The following is a 13,087-nucleotide window of genomic DNA, read 5'->3' as shown; positions in this document are numbered from 1 at the left end:
TCAGTGGTCAGAGAAGGTTAGCAGAACACCTCCCTGGGTCAACTGTAATCATTCTATGTGTAAATCCTGACAAATGTGAAAGTCGGCTTTTGTACAGTTCTGCATCTGCCCCTTTCCCCAAGATGGTGGGACCTAAGTTTACAATGACAGTATGAATCACAGCAGAACTGTCTGTGCCAAGCCTTGAGTGGAATCTATGTTGCACTGGAGTGCCAAGTTTGTAATCAGTCACATTTTGCTTATGAAAGCATTTATCCAAGAACACTAGGTGCTACAGCAGATATACGCAGAAACTTGTTGGGGATACAAACAGAGACCTCTTTGTGATGGGCAATAATAAAAGCAGATTTCCACAGTTTAGGTAAACGAAATTTCTTGACTGAAAATTAAGTACAGTGACTGAGTGAGCTACTGGCTTTGCAATAAATGTTAGGTAGATGGAAAGTAAACGCATTGATATAGTGGACACACTTCGTCTTCTAATTACAGAACATCCTCAACAAACCCAAGTACAAGGTTAATGATGACAGTGGGTATTTTTTATGAACTGACCACTTAAAATATTCTTTGGCAAATATTCAAAGCTGAGTGCCCCAGATTGCCACTAACAATTATGAGTAGCATTGCATTTATCTCTAAAGTATTTAAACAGAAGCCTGAATGTTCTGTTCATCATTTCAATTTGGAAAAGTTGCTATAGAGTTCAGGTAGACAGAAGTGCAGCAGATCATCTGCAGCTGGTAATGAAGGCCTTTTTTTTTACTTTTTAATATATCTTTTCTGTCCATCTGCACCTAGTCAGTTTATGATGCAGTCATCATCCAGACAACTGTGAATGATTTTCTGGCTCTACCCCCCCCCCCCCAACTACGCTACTTGACATCTGCACTTACAGATTTTACACCCTATTATTCCTTTCGGTTTAGGTGTTCATTCCCACATAAATTCAGTGAAGGTTAGCATACCAATGTGGCTCAGCAGAGCAATGTGCACATGACCAACCCCTATGCTGCACACCTAACTCTCCTGGAAGTGACAAAATACAGGTTGGTTGGACAGCCTCCCACAACACAGAATAGGAGAGACTTAGGGGCTTCTACTTCATCAGTAGCACTCTGGGACGTAGTTTGATCAGTGATGCAGGACTCTGACACTGATGTCATTCTAAGGACTTTGGATTAGATGCAGGACATCTCTAAAAGAAAAACCTTGCAAAATGCATTTTACTGGAGCAATTGTGGCATATGTTCACTCTGTCACAATGTGATTACCCATGCAGTGCAGCAGGATGCCAAGAAGGAAAAGCTCCTCCTTGTCAGGGTGGTGGTAGCTGCAGGGATGCTGACACAGCAAGGATAGCCCTGGACAGGGTCCTGACACAAAAATCCTCATGCTACTGCTTCGTTTGAAGTTTGTTAAACAAGTATTTACTACGTAATAGCCAAGGAACTTCTTTTAAATGCAAACTTACACAATTACTGTCTAGAAAATTAAGTCAAGGGAAACACTCCAACAACAAAACTGAATCCAAACACCTGAGAAATTCCTTTAAATGCAACCTTCCACCATTGTCTGGTAAAGTAAATGGAGAGGGACACTCGAAAAAACAAATGGAATCACAGCTCTCAACTTTTCATCTCCAAAATAAGTACAGTTGTGTAAAATCTTACAATAACAGTAGATGTCCTTCTCTTCAGTGTTGCAGTATCCAAAAACAGAAGGGCTCTCCCACCCAGGGCAGCCCGATGCTTGACTGGTATACAAAAGGCTAATGATCTTGTATGTGCTATATATCATATTTATGCTCCCCGTACAGAACATATGGCATAAAACGGACATACGGAGGCAACTACCCAGAAATGAATTGCCCCAGAAGAAAACAGTCTCCATAGGACAAAAAAGTCCATGCACATCCTGAAGAAAAAAATGCAGAAGAAAAAGGGGGAGACCTTCAGCATGAAGGGAATCTAACACAAAAAAAAAACAGAAAAAAACAAGAGGGGGTTGGAGGGACGGAGCGAATACTGCAGCACTGAAGAGAAGGACATCTGTTGTTATGGTAAGATTTTACACAACTGTACTATGCCCTTCTATCACTGTTGCAGTATCCAAAAACTGAAGGCAGAGTAAAAAAGCTCAAGAAACAGAATAGGAGGTGAAAAGCTAATAACAGGCTTCAACAAACCCACATAAAACGGTTTCAGCAAAACCTGCTCTGTCCCTAGATACCATATCCAACTTATAATGCTAAGGCTCTAACAGAAGTAGACAGAGATTTGCCATAAAAAGAATAACAAAACGAAAAAGGAAATGGCCTTACACATCCAGGAATAGATGGTTTGCTTAGATACAGCCAAAACCAGTCCTGGGATGAAAGGAAACAAAAAGCTGATCAGACTTACGAACGGCCTTAGTTTTATTCAAACAGTACCAGAGGTGTCTATGCAAATCCAAGGTATGCAGTACACTCTCACTAGCAGACAGAGGATCCAGTGTCTGCCTGCCTGGGATGACATGCTCGACAAGCCACGTTGCTTTGCTAGAGACGGCTTGCACCTGTCACCCTTAGGCTTTCGAATACTGGCCAAGGCTCTTGCCACCCTCATAGTGCCTTTTTAGGCAAGGCTCAAAAGACAAACCCACCGCCGTAAACAGCACAAGTAACAAAAATCTGAGGGTAATACTACTCAATGCCAGAAGTCTAAGCCACAAAATGCATGCACTCGAGGCAGTCCTCAGTATGGAGAAAATCGATACATATGCAGTAACAGAAACCTGGTTTAAGGCTCCTGAGAGCACCCCAGCACTACCAGGCTACAACTCATACCATACATTTCAACCACAGAACCCAGACTGAAATGCAAAATGAGGGGGAGCATCCATATTCATCAAGGATACCCACACCTCCAGGTTACTGGCACAGCACAATGCTTCAGAGATTATCCACGTGCAACTAACAACAGGCAAAACTGCAATTCATATTCTAAGCTTGCTACAGATCACCCACCATGTCCCAGGACCCCCATTCCGCATTTGTTGAAACACTGGGTAACAAAGATCCTACCAAACACCCTAATATTGGGTGATTTCAACTACCCAAACATTAACTGGGAGAACTAAATTTCCTAGAATTTATAAACTCAAACACCCTGGAACAACTGGTCAACACTCCCACCAGAGGTGACAACATATTGGACCTGGTCATCACCAAACATGGGCGACCAGTGTTTCACACTGGAGGTCAACCCCTTGCTGGTTAGATCTGACCATAAACAAATCACTTTGGATATCCACATTCCACCCCCACCCCCAGACAAGGAAACCACAGTGAAAAACTTTTCACAAGCAAACTTCACGTTACTTAAGACAGAGGTGGAAAGTTTCAAAGCCCCCCATGCTAAAGGATAACGCTGTCCAAGCTGCAAAATCATTTACTAATGAATTCTACGGGCACCTACAAGAATGCATGGATCGTGCTATCCCAAGCAAAATCAAGACTCACTCCTCCAAGAAAAGGAAACCAGTCTGGTGGACCCCTGCCATAAACAAGCTATACAATAGGAGGAGGAAACTAATACAGAAAAGAGTAAAATCCCAAGAAGGAAGACATCCCTGATCAGTATCGGCAGGAAACTACGACCCCTCATAAAATCGTCCAAGGCGAGCTTTGAAGGAATACTTGCCAAGAATTCCAAAGATAACCACAAGGCATTCTTTAGCTATGTCAAGAATCTAAGTGGCAATGTTCACATCTGCTCAGAGTTAGTGCAGAATGGCACAAAATACACTGAACCAACCGATATTGCCAACATTCTGGCAGACAGCTTCAGTGCAAACTTCACACCCCTCTCACCCACAAAAGGGCCCATAATCATACCAAAAATTGTAGAGCCCCTGAAATCGCAGACACTCAGGTTAAAACAGCCCTCTCCGAAGTCAAAAACACAGCATCAATGGGACCGGATGGTGTCCCAGGCTGCATCCTACATGAGCTCAAAGACGAACCAACACCTCACCTAAACACACTGTTCAAACTCTCCACAGGCAACGTACCCACAGAGTGGTACACAGCATCGGTTATTCCGCTCCACAAAGGTGGAGCCACAACAGACCCCGGGAACTATCGCCCTATAAGCCTGACCAGCTTGGTCTGCAAGGCTATGGAGCGCATCATCATGGAACTCAATAACAGAGACACTGGAAACCTCCAAACACTGGACCCTACCCAATTCGGCTTTGTTAAGGGCAGATCATGCCTCCTAAACCAGGTGGACTTCTTTGAGACAGTTACCAAGGCTATAGACGAGGGAAAGGTGGTCCACACAGCCTACCTAGACCTCGCAAAGGCCTTCAACACCATTCCCCATTCTGGTATTATAGACAAGCTCACCAGCCTGAACATAAACCCCTATGTCACAAGATGGGTTGCCACCTGGCTCAAGGACAGAACCCACATGATGAGAGTTGCGGGAGCTAGGTCTGACTGTAAACCGGTTATGTGGCGCTCCCCAGGGCTCAGTCCTAGGACCCCTCCTGTTCGGCATATACTTCTCAGAGGTACAGACAAGCACAGGAAGACTATGGCTGACCAAGTTCGCAGACGACTGCAAACTAGGGGCTATAACTGATTCACCGGCTGACACAGACATCCTCCAAAAGGGTCTCACTGAGACAGATACCTGGTGCCAAAATCATGGCCTCAAGATAAATGCCAAAAAGTGCATAGTTATTCCCTTTGGAAATAAAGTACCTTCAAACTACCACATAAGTGGTAGTCCCCTAAAGACGGAAAACGTAATAAGGGATCTGGGGACCCAAGTAGATAGCAATCTCTCCTTTGATAATCACATTGCCAAAGTGGTTAGAAAATCCTATGTGGCCCACCTAATGACAAAAGGGTTTGCATCCAGATCAAAAGAGGTCATTGTGCCCCTCTACTCATCACTCATCAGACCCATCATAGAGTACAACGCCCCATTTGGGATGTACCTTACAAGACATCTGCCAGCAGCTGGAAAGACCACAGAAGTACCTCACAAAGAGGATCACTGGCCTCAAACAGATGCCCTATGCAGCTCGACTGAAGAAACTCCAGCTGTACTTGGTCGCATACCACCTGCTCCGAGGTGATCTCTGCCTGACATACAAGGCCATGTCCAACCCAGAATTGATGGACACGCTCCACCTAAAGACAACCTTATCCCCTCGAGTCACACGCTCTAGGGATCTAAACCTCACCACAACAATGAATGGGATGTGCTGGAGGGATAGATTCCTATCCCAGAGACTTCCCATGCTTTGGAACAAGATTCCAATCTACATTAGGCAGAGCTCCTCACTAGCCCTCTTCAAGAGAAACCTTGATGCGTGGATGGAAACAGAAAGTTTACCCCAGGGATCACTTCAGTGGCTCTGCTGGACAGAGGCACAGGGAATTAATTGAAGGGGGTGGTGAAAGATAACACATTCTGGCTAGGCTTATAAATACCTTCGGGCAGATAGCCTAGTACCTACCTATGGGAAGGGAAAAGGGAAGGGAGTTGTACCGACTGATTTAAGGACAACTCATTAACTACCCTGGGCATAAAAGAAGGATTAGTACAAAGGGACACCCTGTCTCTGTGAAAAAACAAAAAGGTGGCATGGCTATAAGGGCCTGGAGCTTCCAAGCACAAGTGAGAGCCAGCAACAAAACAGTCTTCCATGTATAATGTTGCAAAGAAGCAGAATCTGCAGGCTCAAAAGTCCGAGACATTTTTTCCAAAACAAAATTAAGGTCCCAAGGAGGAGGAATAGGTCTTCCTGAAAGCCTAATATGCAGGACATGTTTAAGAAATTGTCTGACCTCAAAACAAGAAGACAAAGGAGGATTCATGGGCAGAAATGGCTGACAAATGGGCCTTCACAGATGAACAGGCCAGGCCACACTGGAGCAACTCACACAAAGAGAGGACCAGAGGGATCCCTACTGAAAAAGGATCCTGGTTATTAGCATGGCACCAGACAGAAAACCTTTTCCATTTAGACATAAGATTTTCTGGCTGAAGATTTCCTTTCCTCCTGTAAAACTCTGAGCACGTCCTCAAAATACAGGTGGCTGAAAGGGATCACAACCCTATCACACACACTGTCAGCTGAAGAGTGGACAAGTGAGGATGGATGAGAGACCCCTTTGTCCTGTGTGAGGAGATCCAACCGATTAACATGTGGTGATTGCCCCTGGCTAGATGCAGTAAGAGGGGGGAACCAGTGCTGTCTTGGCCAAAAGGGAGTTACTAGCAATATTTCTGGGGAGTCCATCTGAATCTTCTGCAGTCTCCTGTAAGTACAGGAAGAGAAGGGAAATAATAACAAAACATCCCCCCCAAGGAAAAGAAAGGGCCTCTGTCTTCCAAGCCAGATGGCATGTCACTCTGGAACAGAATAGAGGAAGCCGCCTGTTCAGAAGGACGGCAAAAAGATCTACCTGTGGAATACCCCACAAACACATCTTTGTGAAGCATCCATTTGTGAGCCTGTGTGTTGGACCAGTTCAGAGAATCTGCCATGTGCTCTGAAGGAATGTATACTGCATGAAGAGTTAAGTGATAACTGACAGCCACCTCTCAAGTCTGAAGAACCATCCTCCAGAGAAGGTAAGATTTCTGCTAGTTGACATACCACATCAAGTTGTCTGTGTACACCTTCAAGGGGCCTGGAGAAAACATGGGGCGAAAAAAGCTTTAAGGGTCAGAATCAGTGCTATCTCTAGAAGATATGGTCTGACTTCTGATGGAGAGCCCCACCCCATGTCTGAGGCATTGGTGAACAATTCTTGAGAAGGGACTGGAGGCTGAAAGGGTCAGCCTAGGTTAAGAGCGAACTGCTGAATCCACCACTCAAACACCTTCTTGAGACAGGGAAGGAGAGGTACAGTGAAATTCAGAGGGTGACAATGCTGCAGCCAAACTGACTTGAGGTATCGTTGAAGCTTCTGCATGTACATTCTGGCATTGGAATAGAAGAAGCCATGAATCCCAGGGCCGAAAGAAACTCCCTGGCTGGCACGGCAGTCAAAGGAAGAAGAGACTGAAAGAAGGCTGTCAATGACAAAACTTTTGGATCTGGAAGAGAGGACAAAATGGGCACTGTCCAACTCCTGTATCCCAGATACCTATGATCCTGAGAGGGAGTCAGGATGGACTTTTGGAAGTCGATAGTGAACCCTAGAGTTTGAAGAAGAGAGATAGTGAACTTCAGATAGGGAAGAGAATTTGCTTTCAGAATCAGGGAGGCCAGAAATAACCTGACAAGCCTGAACAACAAAGGCCAGAGTACACCTGGTCATGTGGGTGTGGTAATTAACACCCCTAAAGGCCAAAACAGAAGAGTGTAAACTTTCTTACCATTCCTCTTCATTGCCCTACTATCCGTATCAAAAAGCAAAGTTTGTAAAGAGGGCAGAAGCTTAGAAGGTTTGCCAGAAGAGACTGATATCACAGCAGGACCAGCAGAAGGACACAAATAAAAATTGATAATCCTCAGGAACCTTACAGAACCTAACATGTTTCTTAGGAGTAGGAAGCTGAGAATCAGGAGACTTGGAAGCAGCAATGAAAGTATTTAACAAGACAGACAACAGGAGGAACTGCTGATGGTTGAAGAGTATCCACCTGAAGCAACTCATAATATCTTCTCTAAATATCAGACACTTGAGAAGAATCCCACAAAGTATTCCATCATCCTAAAAACTGTATCCCCAAAGGACATTTCCTCAAAAGGAGACTGAGGGCTAACATACACCTCTTAATCAGAACCATAAGCAAAAGGCAAAGGCATCTGTGAAGAATAGGACAAAGACCCCTCATCAGACACTGAATCCTCACCCAAGGAATCCGGTTCCCCAAGCAGTTTAGAAGTACAGGTCCAAGGAACAGCAGGTGCTGAAACCCCTTGTGGAGGCTTTAGGACCAGCAAGGCGGAAAACAAGCCCTGAGTAAACTCTTGCCATTCCCTTTGAGGATCCTTAGGACAGAATAAGACATTTTTCAGTTTTTGTCTTTCTTGGAAAGGACATCAGCTCTAACATATAATGGAGGTTCTTACCCCCTGGCGAGATTCAATAAAAAAGCCTCAGAAGACATTGTGAGAAGACTGATCCATGCTGGCCTAGACTAATCCAACGTAGATGCCAAAAGACCTACAGAGCTATTACCTGCATCAAGAGGGATGTCCGGTGGAGGCTGGACAGCTAAAGAATCTGGCCAAAACTTCCTGATCTTCTTTCTTTCCGGGAGTATCTCTGGGTTAAAGGAGTCTGCCAAAGTACCCTGGGCTATCTGTTTAAGCAGTTGGTTTTCAAGATAAATGGCCATGGAAGACAAATGGCTTCCGAGTGTCTTAGGCACAAATGCCTTACAGATACTACAAGGGGTATGGTCGTAGGAAGCCCCAAACAAAATATACACTGTTTGTGGTTATCCTTATGGGGAATCTGTCTCCCACACTGACATTTTCCCTTCTTAGATGACATGAACTCTAGGTAACAAAATAAAATACAAGACCAAGAAAAAAAAAAAAATACAACCCCAATGGGGCTTATCTGGTGGCTAGGAATTCAGTACAGCAACAAAGCACTCATACCAATCAACTAGCAACAACGGCGTTTGAGCAGGCAGCAAAGAAGTTCTGGGTATTTGCGTCCATATGCCCTGTTTATGCACTACGTTCTTCTGTATGGGGCACATAAATGTGATGTATGGTGCACACAAGATCATTAGACTTTTGTATACTGGCCAAGAGTCTGGTTGCCCTGGGTGGGAGATCCTTACTGTTTTTAGGCACTGAAAGAGTGATATGAATGATATAGAAGGACATTACTACCTTTCACGGTGTGAAACACCTAATAACAGCTTACTAGCAACTTCCACTAGGAAGCTCCCAAAATAGTTAAAATGTGTTATGTTACAGACAGAAAGTTCTTTTGATGAATTAATGTGATTCTATACTATGTACTATGGATATTGTTTAAAAAATTCCTAACAGTGAATGTGTGACAGGCCCTTTCAATGTGGAACTCGCATGGGCTTTTTAATGACATAAAAGGAGGAACATTCCTCATAATGAGGTACACTTGAGAGGTATAAAAGGAATCCAAAAGCATAATCTAAAATGTGCACTACAAGTCCTTTAGGAGGTGGATTAACCCTTTATTATACCATGACCCCCCCAAAATGTGCACGCTGATTGGCCAGCGTGCACATTGTAAATCGAGTTATACTAATGGAAAAAGGTCCGGTCACCCGGACTTTTTTCCATTAGTATAACTCTACTGTCTCGCTATGTTAAATGGGTTTAACATAGCGAGACAGCTTTAAAATAAGCAACGGAGATCTCCGATGCTTATTTTAAAGCTGTCTCACTATGCTAAACCCATTTAACATAGCGAGACAGGTTTAAAAATAAGCAACGGAGAACGCAAGATCTCCATTGCTTTTTTGTTCGCTATGTTAAATGGGTTTAACATAGCAAGACAGTTTAAAATAAGCAACGGACATCTCCGTTGCTTATTTTAACTGTCTCGCCATGTTAAACCCATTTAACATAGCTAAAACAGTAAAAAAAGCAACGGAGATCTTGCTTTCTCCGTTTTTGCTCACAGCTCTGATGTACCGCGCAGGCGCCGCAGTACATCAGAACTGCCGCGAATGCCAGAGATCTGCGGAAGGGCAGTAAACAGGCATTATACTATGCCATTATTTAAGAAAAGTAATAGTTTCTTTTCTTAAATAATATCATGATAGCAATAACTCACTTCTGGGTGTGGGTAATGCTGTATTCACGGTTGGCTTTGTTTGGTCCCTCGGCTTCGCCCTCGACCAAACCACGCCAACCGTGGGTAATCCAGCATTACCCACACCCAGGCGGTTATTGCTATATTATACCATGATCCCCAAAACGCACGCTGATTGGCCAGCGTGTTCGTTGTAATCGAAGTTATACTAATGGAAAAGGTCCGTCGCCGGACTTTTTCCATTAGTATAACTCGTTTTGAACACTGTCTCGCTATGTTAAATGGGTTTAACATGCGAGACAGTTTAAATAAGCAACGGAGATCTCCGCTGCTTATTTTAAAGCTGTCTCGCTATGTTAAACGCATTTAACATAGCGAGACAGTGTTTTAAAGAAAGAGAAGCAAGATCTCCGTTGCTTTTTAGCTATGTTAAATGAGTTTAACATAGCGAGACAGTTTTAAAATAAGCAACGGAAATGTCCGTTGTTTATTTTAAAACTGTCTCGCTATGTTAAACTCATTTAACATAGCGAAACACTAAAAAAAAAGCAACGGAGATCTTGCTTTCCCCGTTGCTTTTGCCCACAGCTCTGATGTACTGCGCAGGCGCGCAAGTACATCAGAACTGCCGCGGATGCCAGACATCTGCGGAAGGGCAGTAAACAGGCATTATACTATGCCATTATTTAAGAAAAGTAATAGTTTCTTTTCTTAAATAATGTCATGGTATAATAGCAATAACCCACTTCTGGGTGTGGGTAATGCTAAATTTACCCACGGTTGGCTTTGTTTGGTCCCGAGGGCAACCGTGGGTAAATTTAGCATTACCCACACCCAGGAGTGGGTTATTGCTATAATAACAGTCAACATACAACAAATTCATACAGCTCAACCTCTTACAGTAAGAAATCTGGACAAAGCTATAAAAATGGGGGGACAATGTTTTAAAATATTGCTCTTATAAACTTAAAAAGTTAACAAAACAACCTTTCCATTAGCATGAATTTTCTGAAGGGTATGACGTCTGAAAATCAAATGCCTGCCATTATTTTCTGATTTCCATACTCAGTGATTTGCCAATGATTTGCAAGAAAACAGAAATGTATGGGAAACGGACCAAAAATAAGAGGCAAAAATCTGGACATTTGCGAAATATGTAGACAGTTGAGAAGTATGCATGCTGCAAGTCAGATATACACATCTGGACGGCGCACGCAGCGGTATAGAGTTGTCGCCTCACAGCAAGAGGTTCTGCAGTTCAATTCTCGGCTGGGGTGGCTTCTGTGCGGAGTCTGCAAGTCCTCCCCTGTGTTCGAGTAGGTTTTCTCCCAGGTTACAAAGACATGCATCTGGAGTGTTTCTCCTCGGGTCTCCGCTTAAAATAAACTTAGTTCGAAGTTGGACTTTCCCGGTAAACAAATGCTAAAAAAATTAAATGCATGCCTCTATGCTATTGTACACAGGTGTGCGTACCACGACAAAAGTATATGAAATTGCGATTCAAAAGAGAGAGTGTGTGGGTGTGTCGACTTCCAAAATCACATGAAAGTCAATGCCCAGTGCTGTACAAGTACTAATCAGACACAGCTGAAGCAGAGATTCATTTTCCCGAATCTGACGTTTGATTCCGTAACTCGACAAATTCAACGTTGAAAGGATTACATTTATAAAAGTAACACATTTCCAACTTAAACACACCATAGCATTGCAGTTCAAGTCACAGGTATCAACTGTCCAGTTATTTGTCTCACATTGTGGTTTTGTGGCAAATCTAAGAACTGAAATTACTAAATAATGACCGATATTTAAGATTCTGACTTACAGATTTCAGAAAACGCATGGTAACATGAAACCCTTTATTCTACAAACTGTTTACGTTTATAGAAACAACATATAAAATCTGTTGATATTTTTCAGCATTTGTTCTCCGTATTATTTTTGGCTTTCCCCAGATTCGGTGTGTTGAGAGGTACGGTCCACGTGTACATGTTAGTGTTTACGATGCCCGCGAGATGGCAACTGCGAGCTCTCTGACGTGTCCCTAAACACAACTTCGTTATAAATTAGTACTTCGCATGGCTATTTATTTATATAATACACTTTTTAATACGCAGTTACCTGGTTTGCAGCTCGTCCCTGTTGCTATGTTTACAAGAGTCTACCTGCAGACTTTTTGCCTTGGAGTCTGGCTCATATTTTAATAGTAACCGTGTCAACACTCACCAAACTGTACTTTAAAAAAGTAAGACCGAGTACTTCCGATGGGAAGTAGTGGTGGTGTGCTGCACGCAAATGGGTGCAGAAGACGTAATTGGACAAAGTGGATGGCTTTCCTAAACTATTATATGGTTAGAGGCAAACCTCTCAACTGACCACTTATATTTTTGTATCCGTTCCTTATAAAATGCGTAGTTTTCTGGCAAATCACCGTGGATTGTAGTTTTCAAATATTGTCATGCATTTTAGTTTCAGACTTCATAACCTTCAGAAAATATATGCTGTTGTTAACACAAAGCCTATTATTGTAGCAACCTTCTAAGTTTATGAGAGCAATATTAAACATGCGTCTCCATGTTGCCCTCCCCTTTATTCTAGGCTTTGTCCAAATTTTTTTTTCTCAATATATATTTTTATTATTTTGAATAACAAATGCAAATCAGGAAAAAGGTGACATTTGAATAAATCAGTAATAGTTACGCATGTAAAAAGGGAGATTCCACCTCTAAGTGTAAAAAAATACAGATTCGAAACTTAAGAATTATATATATTATATTTACAAAAGTGCTACCATAACATGTGAGAGTATAAGGAAGAACAATAAAGAAAAAGGAAAAAAAAATAAGCATACAGCCAGGTATTAATTCTTTCGGTGCTTTGTATGGAAAAAAAAAAAAAAAAAACAATTTAGTTGTGTACTAAAGAGTAAACTCAGGAAATTAATGTTTAGATTACTTAGACCATGTTGGAGTCAAACGACAATTATACAATGACTCTTCATTAATATTCCAAAACGTGCACGCTGATTGGTCAGCGTGTCCATTGTAAATCAGACTTATACTAATGGAAAAGGTCCGGTCGCCCGGACTTTTTCCATTAGTACAAGTCTTTTTTTTTTGTTATAGCAACGGAGAACGCAAGATCATTGCTTTTTAGAAAGTATCTCGCTATGTTAAAGGAGTTTAACATAGCAAGAAAGCTTAAAAAAAGCAACAGAGATCTTCCCTTTTCCGTTGCTTTTTTTAAAGCTGTCTCACTATGTTAAACGGGTTTAGCGAGACAGCTTTAAAAAAAGCAGCAGAGATCTTCCTTTCTCCT

General features: G+C 42.5%; 1 protein-coding gene across 1 annotated transcript in view; it reads right to left on the bottom strand.

Annotated features, from left to right (window-relative positions):
- EEF1AKMT3 (EEF1A lysine methyltransferase 3) overlaps window positions 1-12,044 on the bottom strand; it is a 65,485-nt gene extending 53,441 nt beyond the window's left edge. Inside the window, exon 1 of the mRNA XM_044063991.1 lies at window positions 11,891-12,044. The gene's annotated coding sequence lies outside the window, so the exon portion shown is untranslated. The remainder of the gene's footprint in view (window positions 1-11,890) is intronic.
- Window positions 12,045-13,087: the final 1,043 nt, after the last annotated feature.

This window comes from Protopterus annectens, chromosome 2.part2 (assembly GCF_019279795.1).
Source record: "Protopterus annectens isolate FY-2018-M chromosome 2.part2, PAN1.0, whole genome shotgun sequence".
Taxonomy (NCBI): domain Eukaryota; kingdom Metazoa; phylum Chordata; order Ceratodontiformes; family Protopteridae; genus Protopterus; species Protopterus annectens.
The sequence above is the reverse complement of the archived record's forward strand: the minus strand, read 5'-3'. Positions and strand labels throughout refer to the sequence as shown.